The sequence below is a fragment of the Crocodylus porosus genome, unplaced genomic scaffold, assembly GCF_001723895.1.
Source record: "Crocodylus porosus isolate Cpor-Errol unplaced genomic scaffold, CroPor_comp1, whole genome shotgun sequence".
NCBI classification, from domain to species: Eukaryota; Metazoa; Chordata; order Crocodylia; family Crocodylidae; genus Crocodylus; species Crocodylus porosus.
This window is the reverse complement of record NW_017728911.1, coordinates 40,205,680-40,224,936: the sequence shown is the minus strand read 5'-3', so window position 1 is coordinate 40,224,936 and position 19,257 is coordinate 40,205,680. Positions and strand designations below refer to the sequence as shown.

The 19,257-nt window shown below is 51.7% G+C and overlaps 1 long non-coding RNA gene across 1 annotated transcript in view; it reads left to right on the top strand.

Moving 5' to 3' along the window:
* The window catches only part of LOC109309223, an 18,881-nt gene extending 806 nt beyond the window's left edge, over nt 1-18,075 (top strand). The window contains exons 2-3 of the long non-coding RNA XR_002100844.1: nt 6,214-6,218; nt 17,964-18,075. This is a non-coding gene — a long non-coding RNA (uncharacterized LOC109309223). The remainder of the gene's footprint in view (nt 1-6,213; nt 6,219-17,963) is intronic.
* Nucleotides 18,076-19,257: the final 1,182 nt, after the last annotated feature.

Below are 19,257 nucleotides of genomic sequence, written 5' to 3'. Positions count from 1 at the left end.
TTGAGTATTTGACCTCTGAGTATTTCCCCGTTTTTTGAGTGTTTGACCTCTGAGTATTCCCATTTTTTGAGTATTTGACCTCTGAGTATTTCCCCATTTTTTGAGTATTTGACCTCTGAGTATTCCCGTTTTTTGAGTATTTGAGCTTTGAGTATTTCCTGTTTTTTGAGTATTTGACCTTTGAGTATTTCCCTGTTTTTTTTGAGTATTTCCCCATTTTTTTGCTGCTTCTGCACTTCTGGGTGTTGATAAGATTAAAATATGTCATGCTCCCATACAAAACACAAGAAGTCTTGGCTCCAAAATGATACGTTTTATTTTTATATTGGAACCAAGACTTCTAGTTTTTTGCATGTCTTCTTGTCGCAGACCAACACAGCTACCAAGTGCACCCATCAAGCTCCCATGGCTTTTTCCAGCCTGACCAGAAACAAGGGGAGCTGAAGGCCTGTTCCCACGAGATTTTCATCCCCAGGTGATTTAGAAAAGCACGGGGCTTTCTGGGTGTCACCGGCATGGCTCGGTGCTGGGCCTGCACGGCAAGGGGAAAGGCTGGCAGGGCTAGCTGGGGCTGGGAGAGCCTGACGCTCCTCACGTCACCCTAGGGGAAGTCCTCATTGCTTGAGTCCCAAAATTGGACGCACCCAATTAAGGGTAAAAAAAATGTGCCTGCAATTACACGCCTGAGTTATGACTTTAGTGACAATGAGCGTACAAAGAAGTCAGATAATTGCATATGCAAATGCACGGCTACCTGATTTGCATATGTGACTGCAGCGCTTGCGTGGGAAAAGGCAGCCCATCCTCCCACGGCCTCTTTCGCAGGAGAGGGACTGGGTGGTTCCAGCTGCGATGATCAAAGCCTTGATCTCAGTTTCTTCGCTGGAGAAATGACAATAGCGCTTCCCTGTTTGCCGTGGGGCAGTGCAAAGTTTACTGAATGAATACGGCGGATGTCAAGCGCTTTGAGATCCTCAGGCAGAAAGTGCCATCGGAGTGCAAAGGGCTAACAATTGAGGGATCAGCGCTGTGGTTACTAGAGGAGCCGATATCCAGGAACAAACACATGGGGAGATTACACAACGCCGGGGACAGGGAAAACATCGTGTAGTGCTCTTTTGCCCACCTGACTTCGGATTTCAGCTGATGAGAGCAACTGCGCAGACGAGCATCGACGTCTGAATTCGCCATCGGCCGAACGTGCCTGTAACCATGTAGGTATGAGACAGGTTTGTCTTGCTCTCTGAAGCAGAGGTTAAATTTCCTGATGCTGTTGCAACCGGTAAACACCACTTTGGACGAGTTAGTCAGATTTGCTCCCCTTAACTTCGACGGAGAAGCAGCCCTGAAACGACAGAAATGAGAAAGGCGCCTATATTTGGTGCATTTTATAAGCGTGTGAGAAGGAGAAAGGAGGTTTTCCCCCCAAATAGAGAGTAAATCTATCTTTACTCCCAAACAGAGGGTAAATCCATCTTTTCTTTGTGGCTTCCAGGTGGCTGTGGAAGGGAGAGGGGAGCGCCCCCCCCAGCCCCCAAATGCATTGTGTCTTGGATAAGGAGCAATTATCAACAATATAATAAGGACGGGAAAATGAACAAAGGGCTCGATATGTTAAACTAAATGACTAACACGAATGCATTCCTGTTAATGGGTCAATATTAGGTTGGCAGTTGCTGTCTGTCCCTATTTCTCATTAGCCTTGACCTTGACCTCCACGCCCTGTTTGCCGGGAGACAGAATCCCATAACAACTGGGTTGGCAAACGTATTGGCCCAGTAATCCATAAATATTGATTCGTTGTTTGCAGTGTAATTTAAATGTCAGTTATAAGCTCAGGGCAGATAAAGATCTGTATCAACAATAAAACTGGATAGAGGCTATAAATCCCTGGGGAAAGCTAAGTTAAAATGGAAATGCAACGTATGCATCCTTTAAAAAAAAGACAGCGAGAGAGAAAACATTTCCTGGGCATGACAGGGAAAGGGAGAGGTGCTGATTATCTGGGCAATCGGTCTGATTTTACATGCCAAATTAGGCCGTCCCCACTTCGGGTGTGTCTGCACAGCCACTGTCACGTGCAGCCGGGGTGGACGTGGCAGGCTGCCCAGGCATGTTGGCAGGAGATTTGACCCAGAAAAGCAAACAGTGGCATCGATGCACGGCAGAATAGACCCTGGTGAACTCTGGCGAGCACTGGGTTGCAGATCTCCGTACACGCTGCAGCCTGAATGAGGTGAGAAGCCGCGGCACGTGTTCCTGTGATCACGGAGAGAGGCCGCGGGAAGCCGGGCGGGACTTGCAAAGTCATCGGCTCCAGGCCATTGCTGGCAGCCGCGTCACATCACCCTGTCCCTAAATAAAATAATTTGTTTGCAAAGATCTAGTTGGTCTAAGAAAAGATATCACCTCTGCCACCAGCGTGGATGCCCTTTACAACCTGGATACTCGTCCCTTCTGTACTTTTAACCAGCTCCTTCTTTAAACCACCTTGCTCTCGCTTCTCTGGGAAGCTTGTTTCAGGACTTCTCTGATAGTTAGAAACTGTCAACTTCCAGCCCAAATTTATTCTGTTACTCCAGACTGCAAGGTCATCTCCCCCTTCCTGGCTCTGGCTTCTTTTCAGCTCATGTAAAAGAAAATCTCCTGTACGATATTCTGATCCCCCTCTGGCTGGGCAATGCCTCCCTGCTTCGCGTCACCCACACATTGCAATGGGCACTCCTCTTTCCTTGGCCCAAGTCTGTCTACAGAAAAACCTTGAGGTGAGCTGGAGTCCACCCCCTGCCCGGAGCTCTTGGGGGTTGTAAGATGGGGGGGACAACATTTGGCATGCTGCAAATGAGCCCCACAGCCCCCCCGAGTGCCACTTGGATCCCCTTCCTCTGCCCGATTGTCTGCTCTGCTTTCTGCTCCCTGCCCCCCAAGTTGCCGCTCTGACTGCTGCTTCCTGCCCTATCCGTGGCTGGGCTGCTTGTCCCCTCCGTGTTGCATGCCATGCACAGAGGCTGCCCAGGACCTTTGCGGCACGTGGGCTGCAGGGTGGCTGTCCTCGGTTTTAGGCCACCCCTGCCAGCCCACTCTGCTCCTGCAGCTGCTTTCCTTCACTGCTGGGCAGGAAAACACATGGTTTGTACTCTCCTCAGCAGCTCTTTGCAGAAATTTTGAGCGTAATTTTGCATAATTTTGAGCAGACCATGAGCCCAGGCTGTGTTTTGGAGTATGCAGAGAGTGCATCCTCCATGTGCTCAGCAAGCCAAGAGAACGAGCTCTGTCCTGCCAGGGCTCGCTGTTTTGAGGACTGGCCCTGAGCTGAGCAGGGAGCCTGACCTCACACCCCACGAATGCTCCCGTGCCCCGGGGTGCCGGGGGCACAGATGCACGCTGTAAGGGACGGCCCCATCCTGCTGCCCTTGGTGAGACTCCTCATTTGAGTAAGCCATGAATTAATGCAGCGGGGCGGTCTGCCCCATCCAGATTCCAGCAGCCCCTTTGCACCATTGCAGGACATTAGACATTAGGAAAAACTTCCCTGGAAGCACTGGAACAGGCTCCGCAGAGAGGTGGAAACCCTGAGAGGTTTCCTAGCACCAAGAAAAACTCTTTCTTCAATGTTTCCTTCATTTCTTTATCACACACCTTTTTCCTCTGAAAACCTATATTGATCTAAAGTCCAATACTACTCATATTTTCCATTATCCCCTTCTAGCCTCTCTGATGTTTATGCAGGTCCATTTTGATATCCCAAGATGCACCCATTTGTTTAGCCCAAACACCATCCCTACATCCTTTGAGAAAGTTTCAACCATTTCAGCAGCAAATTTCTCTCAACCTCCTCATCCAGCTAGGACAGCTATTGGGTCACTACACAGACTTCCTTTGCACATCTTAGAGCTGTGGATAATGGAAACATGAATATAAAAAAAAAGAGCAAAAGGTGTCAAATCCTGAACTGTGTTCTTACTGTCTAGTATTTTCCTATTGTTTTGGGGACGCTGCCTAATTTTCTGTGCTCCTTCATAGAAATTTCACCATCGATAAATGTACTTTCATCAGATCCGTCATGCTGGTCATCACCCTCCCAAATGCCTTGGCATAATCTACTCAACATCCATGCACATCCTTCACCGTCATCTGGCACCTGTCAATCAGGCTCGTTCACCCTCAGATGGTGCCTGAAACTCATAGCACTTCTTCCGCATCCCCTCTGCGCTTGATGAAACACATCATCAGCTTCAACTCGTTCAGCAGGGATGAGCTCCCAGATAACAGGCAAGGAAGTTATAGGACTTCAGCTGTTGACACCAACTGCTTCCTTTCCTGGTCCTGCTATCCAGTGAAAAGCACATTTTCCCAGTGTTATGCATGGACATGTTGTGAGCTGAGAATAAGCATCCATCAGGCTATGGCCCAATTAGGGAGGTCACTATCTTGCTGGCACTTGCCAATTAGATCATTTTCTTCTTCTTCTTCTTCATCTATCAACTGCATTTCATTAGGATTAACCATATTTTGTCGTTCATACTTATCACCGGTAATAGTATCATCATCACTATCACCAGTTATTCATGTTATTGCCTTTCTTCTTATTGTTGTTATTGTGCTCACCAAATCCTATCCAGTGGGCATCGAATAGGGTAGCCAGAACAGGACAAAAAGGCAAGTCTTGGCCAGGATCGGCGCAGGGAGGGGTTCGGGTATGAAGTCAGGGAGATGGTTCTGCTCATTCAGAAATGCATATACTTTTGAAGGCAATGTGCTCCATCCCTCTGCAGGCCTCTTATGGTCCCCCCACCATGCTCTCAAAGTTTTGGCCCGTGCATAGGAGCACGTTACAGGAAGGGCTGGTGGATTTCCCCTCAGACCGGGATGCGTGGGCTTCCTGGACTTGGGGTTCATTATCAATAACGTGACTGTCCACTCTCCTGGAAAAGCCCAGCTACTTTCAGGGCTCTTCCGACAGCCCCGCTCAGCAAAGACCGACGCGCTTCGTGTCTTGGTGCATCAAAGAGCAAAGGGGGGTTGGGTGGAGCTCCAGCCAAACACCCGAGGCAGGAAGATGAGATGCCGCATGCGCGGCAGTGCACAGATGATCCACTCCGATGCACCGTGGAGGTCTTGGGAGACCCAGAAGCAAAACCCGGATGCGTGCCTAGGCAATATATCGTACGTCTGCCTCCATCCCCCTAGATTTCCGCTCACCAGAGCATCTGCCTCAGGAAACCAGCCCTGTGCTGACAGTGGGAAAGTAACCCTTTATTGTATTCCCCTTTCTGGGCCATCTTCAACCACCCAGGCAACTTCCCTTTGCTCCGGGGTCCTCTGTAAACATAGCTGGCTCCAGGCTTAATAATAACCCTGTAATGGACACAGCTCGATCGCCACCAGAAGTAGTGACCAAGGACATTGTCACATGGCCTGTGGTTTGACCACGTCCTTTCTGCCCCTGCCACAGACCTGCGAAGCAGTGCTGTTCTTGTATGACCATTGCATGCACTACGGGGCCTGGGTGGAAACTTTGGATAGCTGGGAGATTGTGCAAAGCGAGACCCACGCATCACATGACGCATCTGGGCTGCATCCGGTAGGCCTGACACGGCTCACAACTGTACACGCCCTCTGCATGCTCCCAGATGTCCTATTTGCATGTGGGGCTGCAAGCTGGCTGGGGGCCCAGCCCGGCTCACTTGCACAGTTGACCTGTGACTGCCAAAAGACCCTGGACACAATGGCAACTCCAAGTGACAATTCAGGACTGTGCCTGGGTTGCCTCCAGGTAACGCCATTCACGAGCGTTTGTCACCGCTGCATCTACATCTCCACACCAAGGGAACTTGCCTGAAGGGCGGTTCTCCTGCCCCGTCCCTTCCCCCCGAATCTTCACCCTGCCATTTGGCAGCCTGTGTCCTAACAAGACACAGCCAGTCCCAGAGCAGGAGAGACAGGCCTTGATGGCAACTCCACCCTCCCCAGCAGAGAAGGGCCGAGGCTGCAGTGTTGAGAGCAGAGCCCAGACCCCAACCCTAGCATTTGGCAACGCTCAGAGCCGTGTTGTGCCTCCAGCCCATCTCTTGAGCTTACATCGCAGGGTTTTCCATGGTCGATTTTTGGAAAATGAGACACATAGGTGGTTGCAAAATGGATGGAGCTGGACTGTTTTCCGTGGGGGCAGGTGACAGAAGGAGCAATGGGCTCAAGCTGCAGCAAGGGAAGTTGAGGTTGCATATTAGGAAAAACTTTCTCATGAGGAAAGTGGTGATGCACAGGAGAGGTTGCAGACTCTCCATCCTTGCAGGAAGACCTGGGTAGACAACACCCTGGCTGGGATGATGTAGTTGGGGCTGGTCCTGCTCGGAGCAGGGGGCTGGACTAGATGTGACCTCCCGCGGTCCCTTCCCGCCGTCTTTTCTCTGATGCTATGCCAATGACACACCTGCACGGAAACCTCCTGCCAGAGCTCCTCTGCTATCAGACTTCACCTCCACCTAACTTCATGGCGACCTTTAAACCCATCTGTGATATCATGGAGCATGTCGTGAGCTGTGCCAGATCTGGCCCTCAGTCCCACAGACGGTGAGTCTGAGCACGGAGGTGTAACCAAACACGTTGAAGTGGTGCAAAAGTCTCCAGGCACACACGGCACCGACGGCATCCAGACCTTATTTCTGAGTCAGTCCCATAGTTGCACAAAACCTTGTAGTTTGCTCAGAGGGTTAAATCCAGCTAGCTGCTGTTTCCCCTTTGGCAGGTGCCGTCCTGTGAGCCCATATTAAGGCAGAAAATTGTTTTGGGAACCACTCTCTTCTATAAATGGAGTAAGGAAGGTCAATTGTCCCTGGGGTCTGTACGCGACCTCAGTGCGGCACGAGTCTCCAGGTATGGGAAGATAAGCGACTGTGAGATAAGATAGGGGATGAATTAAAAGTGTGCTGGCTAATCTGTGGTCACTGCCTGTGTGTGTGCTCTTATCCCCTGGTAAATTCAAGTTTACTTAGCCAGCTTTCTTTAAGGGTCATTTTTATTCCAGGATAAGAGCTTGCATGTCACACCTTCCCTTCCCTTGCAGTTACTCGTTCATGTGGCCAAACCCTCAAACTGAAACCCCGGGTCTCTCGAAACTTTCACGATAAAAGTAATCCTGGTGGAACAACTGGCCCCACGACCAATAAAACATGTTGGAAGTGGTCTAATTTACTATGATAAATCAAAGCGTACCACAATAAAAAGACATCAAAGTATATTTTCACACACAACTAACCTAGCAAAATGGCGATTTTTGGCCCTGTTTTGTGACATGTAGCTAAACGACACATCACACGTACAAGCGCCCTGACAGTGTTAAAGAAAGGGTTTCAAACCAGTCTTCCACCCAAAGCAAAACACAGCTACCTTTGCAACGTGCACTCTTGGTTGGGACTCTGTCCTTCCAGAGCTTGCAATGTAGATGGCTATTTAAGTGTCGGACTCACCCAAAAAAAGGCTACAAAGAAGAGTCATCCAATAAAGGGTGCATGAAACGGAAAGGAGCTCTGTTCACTATCATTTGTGCTACCACCCTTTCTGCATCAGCGGTGCAAAACCAGCGCTGGGGCTTCCTTGGGGCAGGCAGGAAGAGACAGTGCATGCGTGCAAGCTATATAATGGCCCCACTCGGCCAGGTATGCACGCACGTGGCAGCGCCTGTGTGTGTACTCGCCGCTGGAGTCTGAACAGGCGGTGAGCAACCCCTCACCTGCATCCGTTCGCTCGGCACCTCATTCGAAAAGTCTGTGCTTTCGGATGCCTACAGCTCCTCCAAGCTCCTCCATTGGGTATCTGCCAGGCGGGCAGGTCTTGTGAAGGGCCTTTGTGAGTGCACACTGTGGGCCTTTTGAGCGGGCTTGCACCATGAGGAGCCAACACGCTGACACACGGGATCTTTCCCCATTTCTCCGCGTGCCGCAATCCAAAAACAAAACAGACAAAAAACCATCTCTTCGTGCAAAGGCATTTCCTAGCAGCTGGTGTGCGAAGCCTTGCCCGGGAGCTGCCAGAGCCAGCAACCCCCACAAGGCATGCAGCCCTCTGCCAAACATAACACCGGCAACTGAGGCCGGGTGTGCAAGCTCTAAGGACCTTGTTGGGTGTGCGCTGCATCCCCCTGGATGGGAGGAGAGAGCTGCCCCAGCGGACAGAGGCTTTGCCAGGGGATAAAGCCGACAGGAGCAGGGTGAGCATGGGATTGTCACTGCGCTGGGTGCAGGAATCTGCTGGATGTGCTTGGGATGAAGCATACGGAAGCTGAATATGTGTGTGTGTGTGTGCAATGTGTGCACGCCTTGACTGATTTCATCCTCTTTTTCAGCCAAGTGAAACGTTAGGAAAGTGCTGAGAGTATCACAACTCATCTGTTCAGCTCCACTGCCACCTCTCTGTTGGCCACTTGCAACCTCACCGTGCCCAGGTGGCAACAGGTTGCAGACCCTCCTGCTCCAAAAGCTGCTACCCTGTGGGCTAAGGAGAATCTCCATTAGTACTAAGCAGTATAGGACCCATGGCACAGAGGTGAGCAATTCTGATGTCACTCAGAGGAAGGTGATGGCTTATGCACGGGACAGGGGTTCGGTCAAGAGGAGGTGTGGGGACGTCATGAGGTCCCAGGGAGGCACTTCAAGGAAAGACACGGCCTCTTTGCACGCAAGTGAGTGGAGCCAGCTTCAAATACAGTAGGTGACATCAAAGCCATGGCAAAGCCCGGGGAGGAAGGCCTCCAAGGGAGCAGCTGAGCAGAAGAACAGGATCAGGTTGTATTTATTCAGGAACTATTCTCCAGCAGCACAACCACTTTTGCAACCTCCAGGTCGAGTTCCTGCCTTTCCAGCGCCACTTTTCACGCACGTCTCGCCCCAGCGGGTCTCCCCCAGCAAGAGAAACTTGCATCGTCCCCACCTCTCTCACGCCGGGTGTTGATCTTGATTGCAAGTGACAGTCTTAATTTTCTTGAGGACGGCACGTCAGCTCCCGGCGTATCGGTTCAAAATCCTCCTCTCATCTCTACTGGGTTCGAACGCTTTCCGGTAACAAGAGCTTAGTTTTGTCTCTCCTAGCTGGACCAGTTGGCAAGGCGCAGACTGCAGGAAAACATTGCCATAACATTCTTTTTGTCTGGTGGAAATAAGATACAAATTCTTGGCTCGCTCGTTCAAACGCAGCCTTCGTGCTGCCAATGTATGTAAACTCGCAGCTGAGACACAGTCTACACACAGGTAGGAGCAGAGAGCGATGGAAAAATTGCTGCTTCTTCCTGGAGGAAGGTCCTCAGCTTCCCTCCCGTTAGTATGACGGGGCTCTTCGGGTAAAAGGTGATGTCTTTCATTAGACCAACTAAATAGTTGGAACAATTGTTCTTTGCAAGCTTAACATCCTTCTCCAGGCACAGCATTGCTTTTCTTTGCTGCACGCCCAATTTGGGGAGTTTTTTTATATTTAAGGAACAGCCATTCAAATGGCTCCATCACCTAATATCTCTATGAAGCAGCCCTAGACACTGAGCTCATTATTTATTGAAATCTATCAATGACTTTAAAAGAAATCTTTTATATCAGATTTGCAGCTAAGTAATCTACTTAGTCTATTCGACAGAAAGAAAATCCACAGCCCATGGAGTCTTACGCTGCTTTTGAACATGGGTTAAATGAAACATATACTTCTTTTTTTGTCTAGAGATTAAAAAAAAAAGAAGGGATATCAGCCGCATGCTGATGGAGCTCACACCTCCCGGTGACATTAATGGGATTTTTCTCTCCGGTATACAGAGGAGGAAACAGAGACAACGCGAAAGCTTTTACCTCCATTTGTGAATGCGAGGCATGCTAAAGGCGCCCGACTTCCAGGATGCGGCTGCTCAGAGCTGTCTGGCCATGCTCCTGGAAGGGATCCGGCCAGCTGTAATGCACAAGGACTAGCTGGCATCCTTACTGATGGTCTTGAGAAAGCTCTGAAAGCCAAGCGTGCGGGAACATGGCATCCTTGTACGAGGGCCAGAAAAGTCATTAAACAGCGCGGAGCGAAAGCATTTCCAAATGGACTTTGAGGATCACTTCAGAGGCCGGGGTCATGCCCTGAAAAGGGCAACAAGGGCAAAAAGTAGGATGAATGTGCTGGCATCTACTTGTCCACAATGAGAAAAGCATTGATTGGGGGACAGTGGTTATTCTCCTCGCCCGCCTTTTGGTGTCGAAGCTACAGGCATGAGGATCGCGGACCTCTTTGGGATCTTACCAGATAAAAAAGTGCGATGGAAGTGTTATTTGTGATATAACAAATGCTTGCTTAGCATCTCAAATTCAGGGCCCGACAGAACCAGCAAGGCACGCGTTGGCTTTGCAGGCCAATGGGCAATGCCACCACCACTTCTCGGCATCTAAGGGAAACTCCTCCTATGAGGTCTCTGCACCAACTCAGCCTCAAGCAGCCCCTGAAGCAGGGCAGAGATGCCGTCGGCCCCCTGTGCACAAAGACATTTCCTCCGTAAGGCGCGTGTCTGAAGGCCGGTCCGTGGCCTTCAGAGGAGAATCGCGCTCGCTTTGTTTCAAACAAACCGATGCAAAACAAGCTGGGACTGCGGGATGGAAAAGAAAGGAGGGTCTGGTTTGCATTGCGCCCTCTGGAATTAATATAAACAGCCCTTGGAAGGTTTCATTAATATCCAATTTAATATGGTGCAATTGGAAGTTCATACGTGACGCCACCACAGCGTGTTTAAGTGCATGGGGTTGAAAGATTGTACGCGGAGAATGTGACCTTTTAATGTGGTATTGCGGTATGCGCGCTTTAATCTTATTAGGTTGAAGGGCTTGAAGTTTAGAAGTTTAATTCAAACCCACGTTATTATGACTTGCCCTTCGTGTTCCCTGTACAACCTATGATTAATCCATCAAAATAAAGGGAAAAAGAAACTCCCATTTGCAACGTACAGAAGAGGTAATAGCACACCCGCTGAAATCATTTAAACCCCGGATGGCCAGGCCTCTCCTGATTGCTAGATCAAATAGAAAGTGTGTGGAGGAATTCGGTGCTACTTTAACCTCTGAACTCGAGGAGTTATGTTTTAATTCCATATCTGGATAATGTGACTGTAAGGTCTCATCTGGTAAAAAATTTTTAAAAATCTGAAGTTAATTAGGTCTCCAAGAACGTCTCAAGGTTTAATGGAGAGTCGTGCAGAAGGGAACGACATCGAGTGCCAGCTTTTCGGTGTCGGACCCAATCCTGACCAGACTGGCACAGGCACTTCATGTGGTGTTCACAGCACCGTCGGGCCACCGTGCACAAAATCAAGTCCGTCTTTGCTGGATCACCCCCTAAAGGCCTGACCCACTGAAGGCAGTGGAAAGACTCCCCATGGATTCAGGAGGTTTTGGATCACACCCAAAACCCTAGTGGTACCAATAAGCCTCTGGGGTGATTTTTTGAGAACAGCTCCTAGAAACATCAGGTTTTTCGTGATAGACTGCATGAAGGCCTGGAAAGATACAGAGGTTTTTTCACTTGTATCCCTGGGACCAGTGCAAACTAACCAAGGCACACAAATACTGCTTTTTCTGGATGCTGTAATTCATCCGGAAAACAGAGGTCTCCATCAGCTGGAACCACAGACACAAGCCGCTGACTGCAAAAGCTGAGTGGCTCTGAAAACCTCAAAGCTTCCAATTAAAGACTTTTTTTTTTGTTGCAAAAAATCTAGTTTTTGCAAAAATCGAGCTGGTCTAATAAAAGATATCACCTCTACCACGAGTTCTGATTCCTTCAGAAAAATCAGGCCACTTTTCCACAGGGCTCACAAAGGTTCCCCAACGACGGTCCATCCGGGCACTGGCCAGGCCCCTTTGCAGTGACCGGCTTCAGCAGAGCTACGGCCGCTGCCATCCACCAGCCTCTTCCAAATGCAATCTGTTTTAATGGGGGGTCGAATCAAAGTGGAGCGGGACCGGGGGAAAAATAAGTCTCTGGGCCGAGAGATTTATTTCAGAGCGTGTCAGCAACTGGAAAACATTTTCAAAATAAATAGCTCACGCGATGCCCGGGAGGCTTTTCTTAGGAGGAGGGGAGAGGGTGGAGAGCAAATTAGTCTTTGGGAGAACATTTCTCCAGGTGAATGCTGCGATCGCTGTGGCTCTCTGAAGTTTGTACGTTTTCATTGTACTTGACAAGCTCTGAATAACCAGATTGGCTCTTTCCAAATTAACTTTGAATCCCCGGCTAGAATATACTGTAAACTATTTACCATACAGCTGTCTACAGGCCGTGGGGGCTTCTTAGGACTGATTAAGCTTTTTTTCCCTTTTTTTTTTTGATGCTGGGAAAGGGGGAGTTCAAAGGCCCCTGGAGTAGCACAAGGCATAATCTCTATTGTAAGAGCAGTCGGGGGCTCTGCAGAACCCGCTCGCTGAAGCAAATCAGCAATATCCACAGTCCTTTCGCTCCCAGCCTACGTGGCCCATGGATCCAGCTCCACAACGAGGTTTTGGAGATCCCGGGAAGCCCCCAGCCCGAGGGGGTGAGTTCCCTGGGCCCGCTCCTGGGGACAACCGCAGATCAGAGGTGTCACTTGCATGTGCATTATCTGGCACTAAAGCAATTTGTGTTTGCAGCTGCTGCTGGAACAAATCTGATTAGGTCGGAGCTGTGTACACAGCATTGTAGGGCATTTGGAAAGGGTCAGCTTGGGAGCGCGGTCCCGCTGCTTGCAAAGATCTCCAGTAAAGTCGTTTCCCATAGCGCAGCAGCTACACCTTGGCTCCGGGCTCTGTAAATCCTATTATTGGTATTTTAATGACAGCATCCAACAGTGTACAAAACACTTCACTCTGGAGGACTGGGCACCACAAGTGGAAAGGCCACATGCACCGGTAATGCAGCCATTTGAATCGTACGTCATCAGCCGGACACGCATATTCCCAACATGTTCACCCACTAGCCAGGTTGACTCCTCCATGGGAAACCTTCTCCAGAGTCGCGTGTGGGACCACTGTCTTTGCAAGGAGAGGCCTTCATATGAATTCCCCGTGGTTTATCGGCGCAGCTCACAATGTTAGGTCACCGGCATTAAGCAAACGCCAGGCAAAACGCAATGCAAACAGCATGTGCCAGCGCCTGGTACCCGAACACCGTACTTCCATGGCATCTTAATCCCCTTTTATTTATTTAGTGTCAGCTCCTTAAACATGCTCTGGAGGCCGGGGAAGGTGTGCAGCTTACGGGGCCTGACAACTCGCGGCTACGATATCAAGCGCTTGGCACGCCAAAGTCATGCAAGTGGAAGGGACGCTCCAAATAAATGCATCTCAATGCTTCGGCTCTGGTTTGTACAGCTAAGGTCACCGCAGGGAGGCAAGGCGTTTGCAGGAGGTATGTCACCAATCCATCAGGAAAGTGTTGTTTCTTAGGGCGGGAGCACAGCAATTATTTCTTGGGGAGATGCTGCCGTGATGGGAGCTGCAAAAGGCCGCGGGGGAGACGGTATTTGTCTCCCCACCAGCAACAGGGAAGATCCAGGCCAGGTGCTGGGGGCAGCCTTCAAAACCTTCAGACTGAGCCCCTATCCCTGTGCTCAGGCCTCACCCCTGGCTTAGGGCTGAGGAAGGGTTTGGGGGTGAGTCGCTGAAGGCTTCTTTGACTTCCCTTACCCATGTTTCAATGGGCTAGAGGGGGTTGACTAGCAGCCTTCACCTCCCTGCCGGGGGGCTGCAAAGGGGCTGGAGCTGGGCTGGTCTCAGTGGGGGCAGATGGCAGGACAAGGAGCAATGGGCTCAAGCTGCAGCAAGGGAAGTTGAGGTTGGATATTAGGAAAAACTCTCTCATGAGGAGGGTGGTGAGACACTGGGACAGGTTACTCAGAGAGGTGGTGCAGTCTCCATCCTTCAGACCCGGGCAGACACAGCCTTGGCTGGGATGATGCAGTTGGGGCTGGTCCTGCTTGGAGCAGGGGGGTGCACTAGATGGGACCTCCAGAGATCCCTTCAACCCTCGTTTCTTTGAGTCTATGACTTGTGCATACAAGAGGAGCTGGACCCTGGGGTTGTGTTCGGCTCTGCTGAGCCACCAGCGGAGAAAACCATCCTCGGACAATTCCTGATGGCCGGAGGCCTCCTGGGCCCTGTCCAACAAGGGGCTGCAGGGAGGGGGACCATTCTTCCCACGGCCGAAGCCCAGAGTCAGCGGAGGCCGGTGAACAAGCCACCAGCGCTGCTTCCCGGCAGCTGCCAGGTGAGGAAGAAGGACGGCGATTCGGGAAGAGGCGTCGCTCGCTCAGTGAGGGGCTCCTTGCTTCTCTCCTTCAGCCCGTCTGCCTCCAGGGTCGAGGCTGATGGAGAGGCTTCGTCGGGGTGTGCCGAGTCTTCAGCACAAAAGCTTTTTTCAGAAATGCACAACCCCTCCCTCGGGTCCCGTGTGCCATCGTGTCAGCCCGTCCGGACCAAGACCAGCTCCAGGAGGATTTCCTTACACGAGGCGGGTCAGGGCGCTGGGCAGGAGCAGGAGCAGGTTCAAGTCCCTGGATGCATCAGAGCAGGATTCGACCTTGGTTTCTCCTCACCTGGTGAGTGCCCCAATCCTCTGGGCTGTACTGGGGGAGGATGCTACCACGGGTCCCTGTTGCAGGAGTGGTGTCCTCTCCAGCTGTCGTCCTGGGCATCCCTGCCACCCCTGCCAAATCCCTCTGCAGGCAAGTGGCATGCACCAAAGCACCCATGTCCTAGCAGGGCATTTATAGTTCCTGCCCCCCCTTCAGGAGTCATCTCTTCTTCCTTCTAGAGGCATGTAAGGGACTTGACCGAGTCCTCAAAAGGATGCAGTGTCAGGGCACATAGCCTAACGCAGGCAGGTCCTGAGGGCACTGTCTGTCTGCACAGCACAGGGGCCCTCCCCCAGCACCAGCGAAACCCTCTGAGATGTGTCAAAGCCATAACCCTCAATTAGCATGCATAATACACACCGGTTTCCAGGGCCTGCATCATATCTGTGACGTCCTTACCTAAACAACCGGGTACCCGTCAGCAGCACAGTGGGCTGGGGCAGCCTGCAGCATGCAATCCTAGCCAGGTACCAACTCAGCCCCACGAGGCTGGCGCTGCTTGGTACCTGGACACAACCCCGCTCCGGTCCTAGTAGCTGACCAAGGGGCAGGAGAGTCCGGCCGCGGCAGGAGGAGGCGCAGGCATAGGCTCTCTAGGCCAGGCCATGGGTGCAGCGCCCGTTGATGCCAGAGCCAGCGCAGCCAGAGCAGGATTCGGCCCCAGACATTTCCCTTCTCTCTTCATTTGCATTCTGGGAACGGATCAGAAACCAAATCAAAGGAGCCCGACGCCAGCCCCGACATCTGCCTTCACAAGCCCTCCGCCACGGCCACACGCACCGACTAATCCTGGCCAGGCAGCGCGGCGGATAAACCAGACAGGGCTGCAGCAGCGGGGCTGGATGGCGCTAAGTCACCTCCCAGCCCTGCTCCCCTGGGCCTGGGTCCTGCAGGACGGGGTGTCCCCAAAATGCCCCTTCTGTAGCCGTCGGGGGGGGGTGCGTTTCAGGTGAGAGCAAGCTCCCTTTTTATCTGCAAGACCTATCTGAGGAGCAACCCCCCATGCTGGGGCTGGTTTTAATGACCGATGCTGGCAGTTTGGAAGCAGGGCTCCATCTGCGCGCAAACAGGCTGGCCGGTCACCCCCGAGTTACGGCACTTCCCTGAAAGCGCATGGAGGGGTCACCCAAAGTGTTCGTGCACGGCTTCGACTGACCAGCCGTGCAGCCTGCGGAAATAGAGAACAAATGAAAACCCGATGGCAAAAAGCAGCGCGCGGCACGCGGGAGCCTGGATGTGACATGGAGCCCTGTCCTGGTCTCCGCCTGCGCTCGCTCCCCCTGCTCCTGCCCGCGGCCAGGCAAAGGCTTCGGTTCGTCCACCCTCACACCTTGGCTGTAGCTCGGGTGGCCTTGAGCATGCAGTCGCCACATCCCCTATTAAAAATAAACCAGGTGTGTCCTGATCCTGAAGAACAAGAACTGCTCTGGGGTCCTCAGTGGAGAGACCCCCGCGTGCCCCGGGGCTGTCCCGACAGAGCTTGCCAGGACGCGGTGCTGTGCTGCAAGGAGATGCTGTACGAAACCTCGGCTGGACCTTGGCAGGCTGGGGAAGAGATCTGGGAAACAAAACCAGGCTGAGAGGCAGGGAGGATATTATGCTGGTCAGGCCCAGCGCTCAGAGGTGGTGGGATGATGGAGTTGGGGCTGGTCCTGCTTGGAGCAGGGGGTTGGACTGGATGCGACCTCCCAAGGTCCCTTCCAACCCTCATTTCCTATGATTTCTATGATAAACCCCGGGGTGATCTGTCATTAAGAGGAAAGTCAGGATTTTCCTCTCTGGAAATGACTTCTGGCTGCTTCCCTCTGCTTCGCATGGATGGGGCTGGCTCAAGACTCATCCCAGCACATACTTTCCCGCCAGCAGCTGCTCCACTGCAGCCTACACATGCTCCCAGGACCTGGTCCACCCCCAAAAAGTCCAGGGGACAAACTTTTGCCTCCTCCTGTCTGCATGCAGCAGCTGTCCTGGGGCACGGAGGACCATGAGATGTCCTGGGGGGAGTGTGCAGCCAAGATGTGCTCTCACGTGGATCCCCAAATCTGTTGCATGGAGAAAGAGAGCTAGCAGCCCTAATGGGAGCAAGGGGACATATGCCTTGTCTTCCCATGGTGGACAAAACTCTTAAGGTAGAGGCGATATCTTTTATTAGACCAATGACTATGACAAATATCTTTCATCTCCCCTAGGCAGGTCACCTTCAGACCCTTGCACTAAGCACTGGAGTTTCTCTAGCAGGGAATGACCTGGGACTCAGATCTGTACACTAGTGCTAAGATCCTGGTCTAATATACTTTGCAATTAATTGCTGCCGGAGGACTTTCCTGTGACTGCAGGATTACACACGCGTTCTTTGCCGAGAGTCAAAGACGCACACACAGCCTCTCTCTCTCACCCCCCCCAACGTCTTTATGAGAAGCCAAATTTGAGCAAATCAAAGCCCCTTAAATTAAATGCAATAAAAAGTTTGGCCGGCTTGCAAAGGAGCTGGCTTGGGTAGTTCTGAAGGGACTTGGATCTCCACAAGGCTAATGACATCTTTAAAAAAAATAATAAAATAAAAAAGAGCCCAGTGTAAATTTCCCTGAGTGGTTTTCGGCTTTAATGGGAATGGCCCTGACATACAACAGAAAAGGCCATTCCAAAAAATGAACTAGTTTTCCAAGTGGCAGGAAGCCAACAGAACAGGCCGTTCATGAGCAACAAGCCTGGGTTTTAAAAAAGAAAACCAAAAATAATGAAGCCTAATGAATACGAGAATGCCTAAAGGGGTTAATGACCAACTAGAGATTTGAGCTATTCCCAGACCACGGCAAGGAAAGGCTAAATCGCAGGCTGAATCGATGAGCGCACAATGGCTGAGAGCTGCGGGAACGCACTGGGGGAGACGACTGGCTTCGGTCTCTCCACCGCTCCCCCTCCCAAGGGTGACCACCTGTCCTTACTTGGGTGGGACAGTCCCAAAATGGGAACATCAAGTCCCGGTCTCAGGCTGCATGACTCTGGGACGCATTTGTCTCGGATTCCCAGTATCCTGCAGAGATCCGGGTTTTCTGTTTACTGCAGAAAAAGGCAGGAAACATTGGGTTTCCCTTGCACGTGCATTGTGCTCCAGCCTGCAAGGGGCTGCTTGGGGCGTGGGGGAGTGGGACGCAGGGGGTGCCACGTGCATGTGTGCATGCACACATGCACAAGGCCAGGCCTACAGCTAGGCAGCATGGAGAGCAGCTCCCTGAAGGGAAGTCTATGGGCAGGGAGGGGCTTAGAGGGATCGGGGATCAAAAGCAGTGTAGCCACGTCCACACAGTCACACAAATCCTAGAGAAGCGGGGATGGAAGGGAGCTCCAGGTCACATCTAGCACAACCCCCTGCCTGAAGCAGGATCAGCCCTGTCCAAACCCTCCCAGACACATCCATCATCTAAATGCTGCATAAAACTGCCATCAACCCTAGCACAACACAAAATATCACACCCAAACCTGCCCCGGGGAAAGCAGGGAGACTGTGGCAGCCAACGTCCTGCTTCTGGAAAAGGTTGTTAATATACTCTCCAGAGATCCCAGGTGGAGGCTATGACCCTACTACAGAGGAAAGCAAACTTCCAGCCCACGGGGGAAAATTCCCTCCTGACCTAAATACAGCATCAGTCTGGCCCTGAGCAGAGATGCAAGACCCTCTAGCCAGGAACCTTTAGGTTTAGGACCCAGCAGAAGCAATCCCCAATCAAAATCCCTGGGGTGCCATGCATCAGCCCACACGAGGCCCCAAGTGGACACATCTAGGCCTATTCTAGTTGGGGTAGCAGTGCACATGGATCAGCATTTGACCTCATCTTTGTCAAACCTGGGAAATCCATGCTCCAGACAGGGCCTCGGCGAATGCTGGCGTCCTGCTGCGATGCCATGAAGTGGCATATACTGTTCACAAGCGCCCTTGTCCAAGATTATTTTGCTCCGGGAAACCCACCCCCCCTTTGGCCATTTGGGCAAAAGCTGCTGTGAAAGACAGTGCATTTGAGGAAAGTGCTATCCCCCATGGGTCTTAGGGAAAGGGACAGGTCCGGGACGTGCAGGACAGTGACAATCATCACCGCGGCGTCCGAGTGCCTTACCATTGGCGATGGGGTTTATCCTCCCTGTGACTTGCTCCACGTCTCACAGGAAACTTGTAACTCATCCAAATAACCCCTGAGCTCATCTAGACCTGCACTGCTTGTCCCATGAGAGCTGCACCTAGGGGTAAGCCAGGTGCCTGTGATGGATTTGCAGCCTTGGGGTCCCAGGGGAGGCCGCGGTGCGGTAAGAGCTCCTTGGTGCAACACACTGGGTTTGGGGATTGTACTCCCAGTTCCTCGCTATTTGGGATGCAGACAGCGTCACTGGATATCCTGGGGTCTGGCCCAAGCCCATCGAGATGACACGGGCTGCCAGTGCCCTGATGAACAATGTCTTACCTTCAAAAGCTTGTTTGACTCTGTCTCAGCTGTGCTGTGGGTCCAGTAAACCATACCAGACACGGCCGTGAGTAATCCTTGCCTCTTGCATCACTTCTGCATCATCAAGTCTACAACATCACACCCGTGCTACCTTCTCCCAACACTTTTACCACTCAACCCTGCCTGACGGGGATACAACCTTTAGTT